Source organism: Balaenoptera musculus, chromosome 5, assembly GCF_009873245.2.
Source record: "Balaenoptera musculus isolate JJ_BM4_2016_0621 chromosome 5, mBalMus1.pri.v3, whole genome shotgun sequence".
Classification (NCBI taxonomy): domain Eukaryota; kingdom Metazoa; phylum Chordata; class Mammalia; order Artiodactyla; family Balaenopteridae; genus Balaenoptera; species Balaenoptera musculus.
This window is the reverse complement of record NC_045789.1, coordinates 9,893,397-9,910,158: the sequence shown is the minus strand read 5'-3', so window position 1 is coordinate 9,910,158 and position 16,762 is coordinate 9,893,397. Positions and strand designations below refer to the sequence as shown.

Sequence of the window (16,762 nt, the reverse complement as noted above, 5' to 3'; positions counted from 1 at the left end):
ACAGAAAATGCATAAAGAAATCTCAAGTTGGTATTGTATTCCAAGGGGCATTTTTTTTTTTGTCCCTGGAGGTACTAAATGAGAAATATCTTATTCTGTATTATTAACTGCTCCCTAGTGTTTCATCACATTGAGATCAGATAATTTTTATTAAGCTTCAGAATGAGCTGTATTTTGTTGTAGCTATGATGGCATCCTAAAATATCTAGAAATATCTGGGTGATTTTTGACACATAGGCCCGAATGGCCACCAGATGGCGCATTAGCCCCACAGGTTGAATCTTCTTAGTAAAACTGCAGGGTGATTGACTCCCTCGTTTTCAGCTCAGAACATCTCAGCATCTTGTGTGCCGGTCTTCCCGACTCTTGTCTCTTTTCTGTTCAGCCCCGATGCTTGGGTCCTTGTAGCATCCAGGTGTGCAGCTGGTGATCTTTTTATCACTCCAAAGAGTTTCCTTCAAAATCTGATTTTTCTATGTGGAAATACTGGGTTTTTATTTTACTTCAGACACAGGTGTGCATTCTTCCAGCTTTATAAAAGAAATACTTTAGAGCTGGAAATGTGTAAAGCATCAGATTGATCTACTTGTCCTGAGATTTGCAGACATCTGATTGATTGGATCTTTACTACTTGCCCTTGACCTTCATATATTGATCTCTACCTTGACTAAAAAGCAGACTAACCCATGTATGAAATTCCATATTTTTCCTTAATTTATATCCAAAGCATGTACAAAATTTCATTTAATGTTGACATAAAAATCATACCATTTAAGAGATTATTCACTCCAGTGGATGAGTACTTCTCAATCATTCTTACCCTTCGAATTCAGCTTGGCCGTTGATTGTGCTGTGTCCCAGTTTTACTATAGGAGGAAACACATTTTTAGGAATCGTGGCATAGTATTTCTGGAAAAAGAACTATCGAAGAACAAAACACTTTATGTTTGTGGCAGAAAAGTGAGAACTAAGTCACACATAAATGAATGCATATGGGCTCATATGCTTTTTTTAGTTTGGGACTTTTCTACTTAGACATGTATGTAGTAACTGCTCAGTATCCTGCTACTGAAGATAGTCATTCTGCAGACAAAATAATCGAGTACCAGATGTTTGTAGAGTGTGTGTATGGGTGTGTGTGTTTATGGATTCTTGAAGTGGGACAGACAGGTTTAAAGATTTTCATTTCCTACTTCCATTGACTTACCAACTTTCTCTTCCTCATTCCTTTTTTTTCTCTGTCCCAAATTTCTAGTGCTGTTAGTAGAACTGTAATGGACTCACGAATTTACCTACTTTACAAAGAAGAGGTAGGTTCTTTACTGTAACATACCTATTTTTCTTCAGTACATCACCCCCAGGCGGAACAGAAAACTTATACTTGCCAACTGATGTTATCTTAGTCTCTTCTCGTGATGACTCAAGCTTTCTCAGGTGAATCCTGAGTCTTTCAGATTCCCTGCCCCTCCAGCTGTTCTGTCCAAGGTGGCGTGTGGTCATTTTGAGGAGAGGTGGGTTGAGAATGGGGAGTTTGCATATTCCAGTGGATGAAGAAAGGGGAGCCTAGAGTGCTTACGTGTAGGTTCTTATAGTAGGTTCTTATACTATAAGAACATACTCTGAATGTTCTGCTGTGTGAGTGAGTTCAGGTAGCAAGTCTGTGGCTGGTAAATTTGTGGGTCAGTTCTCTTGGTATTGTCAGGACCCAGCGGGCCACCTGTCCTGACTTAGCCCCAACTCTTGCTGGTGCTGGCAACAATTCCAGGGGTATCCCAGGCTTTTGTAGCCTTTGTCCCTAACTTGGGCACCTCCTGGCCTTACCCTCTGGTGCCATCAGCTTACCTTACACATACCTCATAGTGTAGGCAGGTCACAGTACGGAAAGGCTCACAGACCAAATCAAGATACTCTAGTCACAGATTTATTGAATCAGCCTAAAACACAGCATGAAGCAAGGGGGAAAACATAGGGGTAGGTTTACCTACTTAGAAGGGCTTTAAGTGGGACTAAAGGACCACACTCCCTGAATCCTGTGTTACGTAATATTCATCCTTCCTTTCTTTCTTGCCTTCTCGGCCATCAGCCTTCCCTGATCATGGTGCATTTCTGAAGACCGGTATTGAGTGTGAGCTGGCCCAGCAGATGAAGTGTATCTGGAGCCAACACAGCTTGCTCCATCATCAGGGGCAAGCGTGCCTAGGTATAATTGTAACTTGCTAAGACACTGCTGAACAGCTATGGATTTTTATGCGCATATCTCAGGCAGAGAGCACATGGGGCCAGAATGGGTACAATAAATGGGTGACCCATTAAAGACATGAATATTTGGTGTCTCATAAATGTTGGGTGCTTAACTTGGTTCTTCCATCTCTTCTTAATTATCTATGTTGAATATATCTACCAAGCTATCCTATATCCTTACATGTTGTCAATACTTAGTTGTATCTGTTCCCTTATTGTCTCTCTTGTTATCAATTTAACTGAACCAAACTTTCTTTAATACAACAAACAGTATGTAAGGTCAAATTTCAAGGCCATCACAATTATCCTCTTTGTAGTTTCTAGTTTGATTTTTGGTACCAGCTTCCTCCCACAAAGGCTGTATTTAGGTTTCTTAAATGTCATGATGAATTTCTTAATTTTTTTAAACCCGTTTTTTATTGGGGTTTTAGAAAAACATGGGCCTTGTTTGGAGCTTGGAGTACCTGAGCTTAAATGCTGGTTATGTTATTTACTACACTCTGATCTTAGACATTATTGAGCAGTGTGCTGTCTTGATAGTAGATTTTAGGGAGTATTTGACCATCTGTTCAACTTTTTGCCATAATTTGTCTATCTGCCTTCTAGTAGGCAATAGTTTCGACAGAAGGGGTCATATCTTATTTGCATTACTTGCTTCTTGCTCAGAGCTAGGCAGTAGTAGTTGTTCAATAAATGTTTGCACAGAACAGATCAGTCATGCCCTAGGTTTTGCAGTTTCACCTGCTTGTATTTTATTTTTAAAAGGATTTTTGAAGACCCTCAAGAATCTAAAGGTATGTCTGCAAAGGCATTCTATCTTTTTGATGGTGCTTTTCGTGAAAATGGCACAATTTTCCATTTAGCAAAAATTAGCAGGATAATTATAAATATTTTGTACTTTTAATCATTTGAGTTTCCAACCGAATAGCACAGGAATTCTTACTATAAAATTGCATATAGTCAAAAGACTGCACATCCATTCCATCTCAGATGATGTTTAGTCTGGTCAGTGCATAGCTTTCCCTCAGGTGGGCATGTAATCTGCATGGATCAAGGTAATTAACGCTGGATGTCCCAACAGACAAATCCTGAAATCTCAGTAGCTCAGGGAGACAAAAATTAATTTGTAGATTACTCAGAGTCTGATGCAGGTTATCAGAATCTCTCTTCCATCTGGTGGCTCTGGTATCCAGGCTTCCTCCATTCTGTGATCTATTTGCTAGTTTAACATATTACCGTGTATCCCCTAGGTTACATCAGGGAAAGAAAGAAATGGAGGAGGCACACATGCTCTTATCTGCCTCATTCTGGAAGTGACTCATTTCTCTTCTCATAGTTCATTGCTTTGAACTAGTCACGTGTTCCCACCTAAATGCAAAGGTAGCGGGGAAATGTGTAAACAAACACTCTCTCTGGCCATAACCTAACTTGCTCAAATCAAACAAAGAGAAGGACATATGGTCCATGGTTACGGTAGCAGTCTGTCTCCCACTCCCCTACTGAATGTAAACAAGGAATTCAATACCCCAGATGCTGCTGGCAGGCATCTAATCTATGGATCGAGAGGGAAGGCAGCCTAAAGATCTGCCTTTAGTTAATTGATCAATAAATGGCAAAGTAGTGGTGACATTGACGAGCCATTGCATCTACCAACTTAGTCTTCCATTCCCCTGAACTCCTTTGTATTATTATAATGTGTTAATAAATGTCCTTTATTATTTTAGCTAGTTTGAGCTGAAATTTCAATTACTTGCAGTCCAAGACATCTTAACCGATATACCGCATCACGCAATGGCTTAAAGTTCTGTGGTTTGGGGAAGCTTGTCATGCATTAGAATGAGGCAGGATTTGAAGGCAGGAGGCATGGCTTTGAGTCTTGGGTCAGCCAGTTCCTGGCTCTGTGACCTTGGGCAAGATGTTTAACCTCTCACTTCCTCATCAATCAAATGGGGACAATAGCAGCCTAAATTGTTTGAGATGGTTGTGAGAATCAAATCAAACACTGATGTGAAAATACATTGTAAACTGTAAAGCATCATAAAACACTATCTTTGTTATATGGCTCGCTACTTGCCTTAAGGTGGTTTCCTTAATACTATAATTATCTGTTTTAAATAAAAAAAGGACTCTATAATCTGAATGGAATGTTTATACTCTTGGATTTAGACCAAATTTTAAACAGGATTAAACGTTTCATTTTGCCTTGTTTTCTTTTACAGTAAACCAATGATGAGGTATTAGAAGACTAGATTCATAGTCAAAGGCATGTCTATCTTCTTCACATTTGAATTGTGTTGCAAGAAGAATTTTCATCTTTGCCATAGAGAATTCAAAAATCAAACAGAAAATCGTCCATAACACAGTAATAGATGAGTGTTTAGATGCTGAGTTGGGGGTAAAGTCACTTGTATCTAGGTTACTTATTCTAGGGTTCATTTTTGTGAAGCACGGTTGGTTGTGTGGACGGGTTTAGTGTTAATTCCTGTACAGAAGATTTTGAGGAAGTTTTAGTGACAGTGCTGGAAACTGCAAACTAGCATGAAGTAGCATAGAAAGTGAAAGAATGAGGCAACTGAGTAGGGAAGACCATGCTAAAATGGTAAGTTAGATTAATTCTGATCCATATCTTAAAGCTGACTTAGGGAAACTGAATTTCAAAGACACAGAAGAAGCTTGCGTCCAGTAGTTTGTGAAACAGGGACCATAAGAAAGCATATCTGAGCTGTTCTCTGTAACCGTGAATTAGCAATGGTTTATGGAGAGGTACTGCAGCAAGTCATAGCATAATTAAGTTTATATGTTATATAATTATATAAATAACAGGCAGTTTGGAGATTTTTTAAAATTTATCATTCAAAATGAGTGGTTTATGGGAAAATAATCTATATGATATTATTTTATGACAGCTCTAAATTATTATAGCTGCTCCTTTAAGACTAAGTTTGGAGAATTTAGCATATCAGATAGTAAAATGACAGGAATTAAAACAGTTTAATAATGGCTAGCTACTTGAAGGAAAATCATTGCTGGATTTCTTCCTAACTCTTTAAAACTAGAGATGGATCAAAGATGTAAATATCAAAGTAAAATCATAAAAATACTAGAAGAACACGTGTGAAGTTAAAAATTAATTTTGGATCAAGGAATGTGTTTCAAAGGAGACCCAAGCCGCAGACCCTAAAGAAAAAGATGGGTAAAGTTTTCTGACAACCAAAATGTCTGCACAACCACAAGTATCATAAACAAATTAAAATGCCAAAAGAAAACTAGGACAGATATTTGCAACACACATGACTAAAACAAGATTAATTTTTTTTAAATATACAAAAAAATTCCTATAAATCAGTAGGAAAAACTACCCAATTAAAATTAGGCAAAGCTTACGAATAGGAGGTTCACACACAAATAAGAAACGTAAGTGCTAATACACAAAATTGCTTAATCTCATCCATAGTTAAATTTTGGCAAAATTTAAAATTTTATAATTTTCAGGACGATAGAGTGGGAAATAGGCATTCTTACGTGCTATCAATCAAGCTGTAAACCACGAAGCATTTTTGTAGGGCAACGTGGTAATGCGTATCAAAATTTATAATTTATATAGTAACAAGTAAAATGAAAATTTATTTTGCTTTCATATATAAGTCTGGTGTCAAGAGACTACTCATTTAACTTTTGGAATTAGCGTAAAAAAAGTATGATTTATAAACTTGTTGATCTAGCAATCTCACCTCTAGGAATTCATCTTCCAGGTATCTGTACAATTACATAGAAATGTTTGCAAGAATGCTTATTGCTGAAATATTTGTAATATCAAGAACTGTAAATGACCTAAACATTAGTAAATAAGATTGGTTAAGTCAATTATAGTGTCTTTATAATGTAATATTAACAGGTATATGTGCTAATATGGAAAGACCTCTGAAATAGATAAAGTAGCAAAAGCAAGTGTAAGTATACAAATAGTTACAGTTGCCTTTTTCAAAAGAGTATGCATATATATGCTTAATTGTGCATACAAAATTTCTGCAAGAAAATATAAGAACTGTTGGAGCTGGGATAAGAAGACTTTTCAGTTTAAACTCCTGTATGTTGTTTGGGTCTTGATCAAGTGCATGTGTTACTTTTATTACGTTTAAATTATTAAAAATAAAAGCTGCTCAAAGAGCAGGGAATGGTAGCTCTGTCTGGAAGAAACGGATTGGTTTATAATCATAAAGGCAATGAATATTAAATTTGAATGTGTACAGTACTTCTTTTACAGATATATATTGAAATATATAACTTACTTGAAAAATTGTCTAATATATGAAAGGAAGTGTACTTTCCCTGTAAATTTCATAAAGCAGACCTAGAGCTGGGTAGAAGGTAATGATGCAGCGTCAAACCAGTAGAAAGAAGCATCTAAAGATTCTGGTGTCTAAAAGTTGAGCTGGTTGCCTTATGAGGTGGTCAGTGCCCCATCACTAAAAGTAAGAAAAGGAAAGCTGAGTGGTCATGGGTCGACTAGTCGTAGGCGTTCCATGAAGGAATTAGAGTTAATGAGGTGAGATACCCCAGAAGTGTTCTAGGATTCTGTGAGCCATTGCGTATGTCCCAGAATTTGTAGTTCTCAGCCAATTATACGTTTTCGTCAGGCTGTTGGGAATTTAACATAAACACGCCCCTACCCCCATCCTCCCTTCATTAGGGCCTCCTTTATATGAACGATGGGGTGATTAGCCTAAGCTGAAAGCAAGATTCCATGATCTTAAGAATACAAAACTAGGTCCCTGGGGATGGGGTTAGGATAACTAACGTTTGAATTAGTCTCATTAGCTGTAAAAACAGATTTTCTAAATGAAGGAATTAGAGAATATTACTACAGGCTTGCTAAATTTTTACTCCATTTCACTGTATGAAAAATGTATGTCACTTAAAATTATACAGTGGAACTCAGTCAAATAGTGTTCATTCTAGGAGAAGTGTAGAGAGTAGAAAAGGTATGCTGGAAGTAAAACAATTCAAAGAGAATTTTGATATAAAATTGTCTTACCAATTAATTTACTTTTGGTCTTAATTTCCAGCAATTCTTTTAATACTGAAGAAACTAGTTTTAGTCAAAATGTAAGTAAATGATCTCTTGTAGAAATGTTTATTTCTGTGGTTTACACTCTAAGTAAATCACATCAGCCTGCAAGTACTTACTTGCAGCATTAGTTTTAAGCACATTTGGCTTTTCTGAAGCTATACATTTTAGAATCTTTTGTTTTAACACTCTAGTTCTTCTTACTGTATTAGGTCATTGACCTTAAATGAGTCTTTCTAACTTTTTAAAAAACGTCCTTCTGTTTCTGACTTCACATTTTGCTAAACTTGTTGAGAACCAATGGCAAGTATAGCCTTTCCAAGAGTGTTTTTCACATTTGATGACAACCTCTCTTCCATTTAAATCCTCCTTGACTCTATTAAGACTGCCGGCAGTGATGAACAGCAGGTTCAACATTAGTGGCATTAAGAGCTTGTACCCCTTTTCCCAAAATAACCAAGGGATTCTAAGCACATAGATGTTTCTGTGCTTCCAGGTTTTTATACATTGGTATAGCAGCAGTCACTTAATAGTGAACCACCCCAGAATTTACCTATTTCATCTAGAATTATTGAAGCTGGATAAAGTGTGCAGTTATAATGAAGAATGTGGAATGTTTCTAAAAGCAAATTAATATTCAGTGTATTCTTTCTACTGACAGTCTAGCAGGAAATTACCAAGCAGAAGTTGACTTTCTGTTTTTTTAAACCGATCTTTGAGGTGTAATTTATATACCATAAAATACTCATTGAAAATGTACAATATAATTTTAGTAAATTTACCAATTGTGCAAACGGCACTACAGTGTAGTTCTAGAACATTCTGTCACTTCAGTAAGATCCCTTGTGCCCATTTACAGTTAGTTCCCACTTGCACCACTAACCCCAACCATAGACAACCACTAATTTGCTTTATATTTCTATACATTTGCCTTTTTTTGGACTTTTGATATAAATGGACTCATACAATATATGTTCTATGGCGACTGGCTTCTTTACTAGCATAATATTTTTGAGGTTCATCAAAAATATGTATCAGTTTTCATTCCTTTTTATTATAATAGAATAACATTCTTTTATATACTATATCACATTTTGTTTATCCATTCACTAGTTGATGGACATTTGGTTGGTTTTCAGTTTTGACTATTGTGAATAATGCTACTATGAACATTCATATCCAAGTCTTTGTGTGAACTTGTATTTTCATTTCTCTTAGGTAGGTACCTAGGAGTGGAATTGCTGGATCATAGGGTAAATTTATGTTTAACATTTTTAAAAACTGCCAAACTGTTGTCCAAAATGATTGCACCACTTTACATCCCCATTATCAGTGTGTGAGAGTTCCAGGTTCTCCATATCCTTGCCAGCAGATGGTCTTGTCAGACTTTTTGTTTTTTTTAACTGTAGCCCATGTAGTGAATTTGTAGTGCTATCTCAGTTTCTGAAAGATTAATGATGTTGGGCTTATTTTCATATGCATATTATCCATTTGTATATCAGCTTTGGTTAAATGTTCATATCTTTTGCCCATTTCTTTATTGAGTTGTTTGTTCTTATTGAGTTGTAGGGGTTCTTTTTTATATATTCTGGATATAAGTTCATCTTCAGATACACGAACCGCTGGGTGTGGGGTTTTGTCCTGTCTTCTAAATCAGTTCAGCCAAAACCCAAGCTGCTGGTCTTCAGGGCTCTACCAGCCCAGCCTGGAGGGCGGAGGGGTTGGAAGCAGGCCCAGGCAGCGTGCCACAAACTCACACTATTCTTAACTAAACTTCATGAGTTTTTCATCAATAAGTGCTTCTCAGTGTTTTTTGCCTTCAGTCAGTTTCCAAAGCTCTGAAACGGTCGTTTTGACAATTTTGTCCAGTCTCTATACTGTTTTTTTAAGGAGAGGATTTGCAGACCTTTTATTCTACCGTCACTGGAAGTCAGCAGTAGGTCCTGAGTTCTTTTATATAGAGAATATAGCTTTTTATAATAACCTTTTAATTTTTCTTGGTATAATAGTGATATATGTCTAACATATAAAATTATGAAATACAAATAAGAGGAGAAAATAAGAATCATCTAAGATTCCATAACCCAGAAACATGTACTATATTTGCTTATGTCCTATAGTTCTATGAGCATATAAAGTTATAAAAAGAGATTATACTTGACCTTAATTTCATAGCATTCTTTTTTTCCCCAATTAACAGTATATTGTGACTATCTTGAGTTCCCATTTGCATAAGACACAAGTCTTGCACACTGTTACCTCCCCTTCTCCCCTGTTTGGAGACCTGGCTAGAGGGAGGATGGCCTAGAGGGAGGGTGAATACAGCGTCTCTTGGGTGTTGCCAAATTGCCCTCCAGATACGAACTGCTTTACATTCCACCTCTTTTCTTCTTACCAACATTTTCTTTTAAGGAAAATTTCCATGAGTAGAAAGGATGACAAATGGTATCACATTATTGTTTTTGCCTATCTTTGATTACTAGGAACTTCACCACCTTCTGAGAAAATCTATTCCATCTTTAGAAGTGACCATTATTTCTTGTTTATATATCTTAAAATCTGTCTCCAGATAAATACCATTCACTTTCTGGTTTTGTCCTCTGAATCACATGGCAGCTTTTCTAAAATCTGGAAGTGTTTTAACCCAAGTCTTCTCTTTTGAGTGTAATTGTTCCAGGTTCTTCATTCCATCCTTGCATAACACGGTTATACTTTAAAATTTTTACTTTATTTTATTTTTGCTTAATTTTCTTAAATTAAAATTTTGAATTTCCTTTTAAAATGTCTTTGCCAGTCCTTTCATCAGAGTCTCCTCAGTCATCTATTAATTGGTTAAAATTTGTGCGCTGGTAGTTTTCTCAAGGAAGATTCATGTGTACAGTATTCTCTTAGCCTATTATTCAAACTGTAGCTTTTATAGTTGGAGGACAGATTGATTGGTTATTCAGTTTGGCTCATGTTTTCTTAATTATCTTGTAAGCCTTATTCCATTGTCTTCCTATGTTAAATACTGCAGTCAGTAAATTTGAGGCCACTCATGTTTTCTTTCCTCATTATGACATACTTTTTGCCTGGCTGCCCAAAGGATTATTTTTTTATTGTTAGTCTAATAATTTCCTTAGAATGTATCTTTGCGTAGAGTGTTCTGGGTATGTTGTGCCGTTTCAATTTGTAGATTCAAGGCTTCTATTTAAAGAAAGTTTTTGTGAATTACATCTTTACATATTCTACTTCACTGAATATTCTACTCCAAGATATTATTTGGTTTTCTTCTTTGGGGACTTCAATAACACATATATTGGAGCTCACTTAACTGCTTTCTGTAGCTGTCAACTCCTTGTGATTTTTAAAAATGTTTGATTGTGTCTACTTTTCTCATTTATGTCTTCCATGTCCCTTACTGGGCTGTCCATGGTTTCTGTTCTCCTTTGTGCTCATCAGAATTTAGTCTTCACTTCTGAAAATTTTCTGTCTTTTCCTTTCCTTCCATTGCTGATTTCTGCCAGTCTCCATTTCACTTTCTCCTTTTGACTGATTGTCTCTTCCCTATATTTCTGTATTTCTGCTTTGTGGTATCCTTTCATCATTGTGATCAATTCATTAACTTTTAAAAAAGTTGTGGTAAAATATATGTAACATAAAATTTACCATTTTAACTATTTTTAGACTTACAATTTAGTGGCATTTGTACAGTCACAGTATTGTGTGACCCATTACCATTATCCATTTCCAGAACTTTTTCCTCATCTCCAACTCTGTACCCGTTAAAAAATAACTCCCATTCCCCCCTCCCCCCAGCCCCTGGAACCACTGTTCTGCCTTCTGTCTCTATGAATTTGCCTATTCTAGGTATCTCATATAAATAGAATCATAAAATTTTGGGTTTTTTTGTGTATCTGGCTTATTTTACTTTGCATAATATTTTCAAGGTTCATCTATGTTATTTCATGTTACGAGAATTTCATTCCTTTATGAAAATGAATAGTATTATGTTGTATATATATACCACATTTTGTTTATTCATCTGTTGATGGGCACCTGGGTTGTTTCTACTTTTTGACTACTGTGAATAAAGCTGCTATGAACATTGGTGTACAGATACCTTTTTTAGTTCCTGATTTTAGGGTACATACTCAGAAGTGTAATTGATGAATCATATGGTAATTCTATTTTTAAACTTTTTGAGGAACTACCTGTTTGCCATAGTGCTGTATCATTTTACATCATCACCAGCAATGCATAAGGGTTCCAATTTTTCCACATCCCATCCAGCACTTTCTGATTTTTTTTTGATAATAACTATCTTAATGGGTGTGAAGTGTATCTAATTGTGGTTCTGATTTGCATATCCTTAATGACTAGTGAAATTGAGTATCTTTTTGTGTGCTTATTAGCCATTCGTATATCTTCTTTGGAGAAGTGTCTTCATTTTTGGAATGGGTTTTGTTGTTGTAGTTATCGAGTCGTAGGAGTTCTTAAACATATTCTGGATATTAAACCTGTATCAGATATATGACTTGCAAATACTTTCTCCTATTCTGTGGATTGTCTTTTCACTCTGTTGGTAATCTCTTTTGATGCACAAAAGTTTTTCATTTTAAAGAAATACAGTTTATCTTTGTCATTGTGGCATGTGCTTTTGGTATCATTTCCTTCTTAACTTTTGTTAGTTATTTTTGTTAGGTTAAGTTACAGTTTTCATTTGTTTCTTGGCAGCATTTTTCTAACGAGTTATTTCAAGAAAGTCGTGGTGCTCTTTTATACTTTAAAAAAAATACTGCCTCTGTCTAGTTGCTGGTTGTGTTCCTTTTTTCTTACTCACATTTCAGTGAGATGGCTTTTTGTGGTATCAGTATCAAGAGGTTCCTGTGAGGCATAGTGATGAGAGGCCAAAGTAGCTTTTCAAGTTTTACAGCCCTGGAACTCCCTGCTCTGTTGCTACCAAAGGACTATTCTCTTAAGTGTTGCCCTTCTGTTTGCCCATCTCTCCTCCTTCTCTCAGAAGCTCACCCGGGTCAGGAACGCTCTACTGCCTTTTCTTCAAAAACTTGCCCTCCCAGGTCATGAACTCACTATTAGGTGGTGGATTTTTCTGGTGCTTCCCTGATATCTGCCTCTTGGGGTCCCTCGTAGGTACTTTTTGTACCTTCTTTCTCTTCTTCCTCTAAGCAGTTGAGCCCTGTTCAGCTCCCTGTCAAAGTGTGCTCTATCTTTAAAGTAATAAATATTTGTAGGAGATTTTAAAGAACATCCACTGCTGGGCTCCTGCTGATGCTCTCCGGACTTCTCATAGTGCTGGTGTGATGTCTGCCTTAAGTGTCCTGCCCCATCTTTACCTTTAGCAGCAATAATACACAAATTGGAGTTCATAGCTTTTCTGTCTTCTGTTATCTTCTTAATCTGTATGGTTTCAAAAAGAAAGGTGATAAAATTCACAAGATTTTTATTGGATTTGTTTTTAATACTTTCTTTAACATTTCAATAATACCAAGTAACATAAGGGCTCTTTAATAAATGTTTTCTAATCTAAGTGGTGGAAATTAGTTGAACTTATTTGTGAGATATTAAGTGATCTGAGATATTTTAAGAATATGTTTGTCTGAATAGAGAAATCGGTTCTGCTTTTACATCTTAATTAAACCTAACTTTTCTATGCATGTCTAAAGATCCTTAGATCTTAACTTTTCAGATCATAGACCTCTGAGAATATGTTTTCTCAGAGTGAATCAGCTATACATGTACATATATCCCCATATCTCCTCCCTCTTGTGTCTCCCTCCCACCCTCCCTATCCCACCCCTCTAGGTGGTCACAAAGCACCAGCTGATATCCCTGTGCTATGCAGCTGCTTCCCTCTAGCTATCTATTTTACATTTGGTAGTGTATATATGTCCATGCCACTCTCTCACTTCGTCCCAGCTTACCCTTCCCCCTCCCCATGTCCTCAAGTCCATTCTCTACATCTGCGTCTTTATTACCGTCCTGCCCCTAGGTTCTTTAGAACCTTTTTTTTTTTTTTTAGATTCCATATATATATGTTAGCATACGGTATTTGTTTTTCTCTTTCTGACTTCACTCTGTATGACAGACTCTAGGTCCGTCCACCTCACTACAAATAACTCAATTTCGTTTCTTTTTATGGCTGAGTAATATTCCATTGTATATATGTGCCACATCTTCTTTATCCATTCATCTGTCGATGGACACTTAGGTTGCTTCCACGTCCTGGCTATTGGAAATAGAGCTGCAATGAACATTGTGGTATGTTTCATGTACTTTTAAGGACTCATGATCCTTGGATTTCAGGTTAAGAAATGTTGTTTAGATCTACAATACACATTGATAATATATGCTCTAAAGCATAACTAGTAAGGATAACTAATAAGAAATCCAGAAAATTCTTTGGGCTTTTAAAATTAATGAGCTAGATTTGGAAAAATAGATTTATAGAAAGTTTCTGATTTTCTTGACTTAACAATACATTTAGTAAATACTTGTTGACGTTCTAACAGAGCATTATTTGAAACTGTGATTTTTTTTTTCATCTCATGTAAAAGAAGTCCATAGATAGGTATTCCAGGTGGATTCTGTGATGTCATCATGATGCAAGTCCCTTTTTTTTTTTTTTTTTTCTATTTTACTGTCCTTTGAGCTTAACTTCTAGCTTCTGGGTTGCTGCGTAGTCACAGGATGGCTATCAGGCATTGCAGGTGTGATCTAAGCAGAAAACAGGGGTATAGGAAAAAGACTGAGTTGGCCTCCCTTTCAAGGAGTCTTTCTGGTGGTCCTGTTAACAACTTCTGTTTATATCTCATTGGCCAAACTTAGACATGTGATCATCCATATCTACAAGGATATACTGCTACAGAGAAGATGGGGTATATTTTAACTGGGCAATTTGCTCCCCACCCTCTCCAACAAAATCAGAGTTCTGTCAAGGGAGAAGAGAGAAATTACCCATCAACAGGCAACTGTAAGCTCTGTCACAGTGTCCTTTTAAAGAATTGGTTACCACGGAGAGATTCTTATTCAGTGTTTTACAGTATTGACTGTCTTCTGGTTGTAAAATAGATGCTTTTACATATCTTCTACATTATCTTATTAAACTCTCATAACACTTTAAAGTAGGTAGTGTTATTGTAGCTCAACAGATGAGGACCCAGTGTTGTTGTAGATGAAAACTTGTATAAGGTCAGCAGGCTGAACGTGAGGGGGAATCTGGCTGCAGTATTGTCCTCGGGGTGATACGTAAGCTTGACTTAGCTCTTGTGGCTGGACAGAGAGCATGGCTCATCCTTCTTTAGGGGTGCATTTGCCCCCCTCCTAAGCTCACACTCGACCAAAGAGGCTGACATTCCCAGGGAAAATACCCAGTGGCAAAACCGTGGTTTAAACCCAGGTACCCTAATTTCCGACAGAGTGCTTTCCCAGTGATGCAGCCCTATCCAAGCTAATGGGATTGTCCACGTCTCTGTGTAAGAATATCCCCACAATTGTTATTGTTAATTTTTAAATTGCCATTTGAAGAGAACATATTCCTTTCCCTCCTAATTCTGCTGTCAAAAAATGGTATTACTCTTTCTGAGGCATGGAATCTCTTTGAGAGGTCTCTATTTTTTCCCCAATTTTCTATATTATTACTTTATTAAAGTATAGTTAATTTACAATATTGCATTAGATTCAGATGTATAGCATAGTGATTCAGTTTTCTTTTTGCAGATTATATTCCATTATAGGTTATTACAAGATATTGAATATAATTCCCTATGCTATACAGTAAAATCCCTGTTCCTTATCTATATTAAGTATAGTAGTTGTATCTGTTAATTCCATACTCCTAATTTGTTCCCCCCCCCATGCTCCCTCTCTCCTTTGGTAACCATAAGTTTGTTCTCTATGTCTGAGTCTGGTTCTCTTTTGTAAATAAGTTCACTTGTATCATTTTTTAGATTCCATTTATAAATGTTATCACATAATATTTGTATTTCTCTGTCTGACTTCTTAGTATGTTAATCTTTAGGTCCATCCATGTTGCTGCAAATGACAATATTTCATTCTTTCTATAGCTGAGTAATATTCCATGCTGTATATATATACCACATCTTTATCTATTCATCTCTTGATGGACAATTAGGTTGCTTCCATGCCTTGGCTATTGTAAATAGTGCTGCTATGAACATTGGAGTGCACGTATCTTTTCGAATTAGAGTTTTCATCTTTTCCAGATATATGCCCAGGAGTGGGATTGCTGGATCATACGGTAACTCTATTTTTAATTTTTTAAGAAACCTCCACACTGTTCTCCATAATGACTGCACCAATTTATTTTTCCACCAACAGTGTGGAAGGGTTTCCTTTTTTCCACACCCTCTCCAGCATTTATTATTTGTGGACTTTTTGATGATGGCCATTCTAACTGGTGTGAGGTGATACCTTATTGTAGGTTAGATGTGCATTTCTCTAATAATTAGCGATGTGGAACATCTTTTCATGTGCCTGTTGGCCATCTGTATGTCGTCTTTGGAGAAGTGTCTTTTTAGGTCTTCTGCCCATTTGATTGGATTTTTTTTGATATTGAGCTGTATGAGCTGTTTGTATATTTTGGAAATTAAGCCCTTGTAGTTATTGTTTACAGATATTTTCTCACATTCTGTGGGTTGTCTTTTTGTTTATGGTTTCCATGGCTGTGCAAAACCTTTTAAGTTTAATAAGGTCACTCTCGTTTATTTTTGCTTTTGTTTCTTTTGCCTTGGGAAACTGATCTAAAAAAGTATTTCTGCGATTAATGTCAGAGAACATTTTGCCTATGTTCTCTTCTAGGAGTTTTATGGTGTCATGTCTTAAGTCTTTAAGCCATTTTGAATTGATTTTTGTGTATGGCATGAGGGAACATTCTAACTTCATTGATTTACATGCGGCTATCCAGCTTTTCCAACACCACTTGCTGAAGAGACTATCTTCTGATGTTTCACTGTTAGTGTAATGAAACACAACAGATTTCTGTATATTAATCTTATATCCTACTACCTTGCTGCATTATTAGTTCGAATCGTTTTTGTTTGGAGACTTTAGGGTTCTCAATATAGAGTATCATGTCATCTGCAAATAGTGAGTTTTATCCCTTCCCTTAGAATTTGGATACCTTTAATTTTTTTTCTTGTCTGATTGCTGTGGCTAAGATTTCAAATACTATGTTGAATGGAAATGGCAAGAGTAGGCATCCTTGTCTTGTTCCTCAATTTAGTGGGAAGGCTTTCAGCTTTCCACCCTTGAGTATTAGGATTGGCTGTGGGTTTGTCATAAATGGCCTTTATTATGTTGAGATGTTCCCTCTGACAACTACTTGAATGAGAGTTTTTATCATGAATGGGTGTTGAAATTTGCCAAATGCTTTTCCTGTGTCTGTTGAGATGATCATGTGGTTTTTGTCTTTCCTTTTGTTAATGTGGTGTA

At 36.4% G+C, this 16,762-nt stretch overlaps 1 protein-coding gene across 4 annotated transcripts in view; it reads left to right on the top strand.

The window, feature by feature from the left end:
* Nucleotides 1-16,762, top strand: part of FAM13A (family with sequence similarity 13 member A) — a 343,034-nt gene that overhangs the window by 953 nt on the left and 325,319 nt on the right. The gene's annotated exons all lie outside the window — the stretch shown is intronic.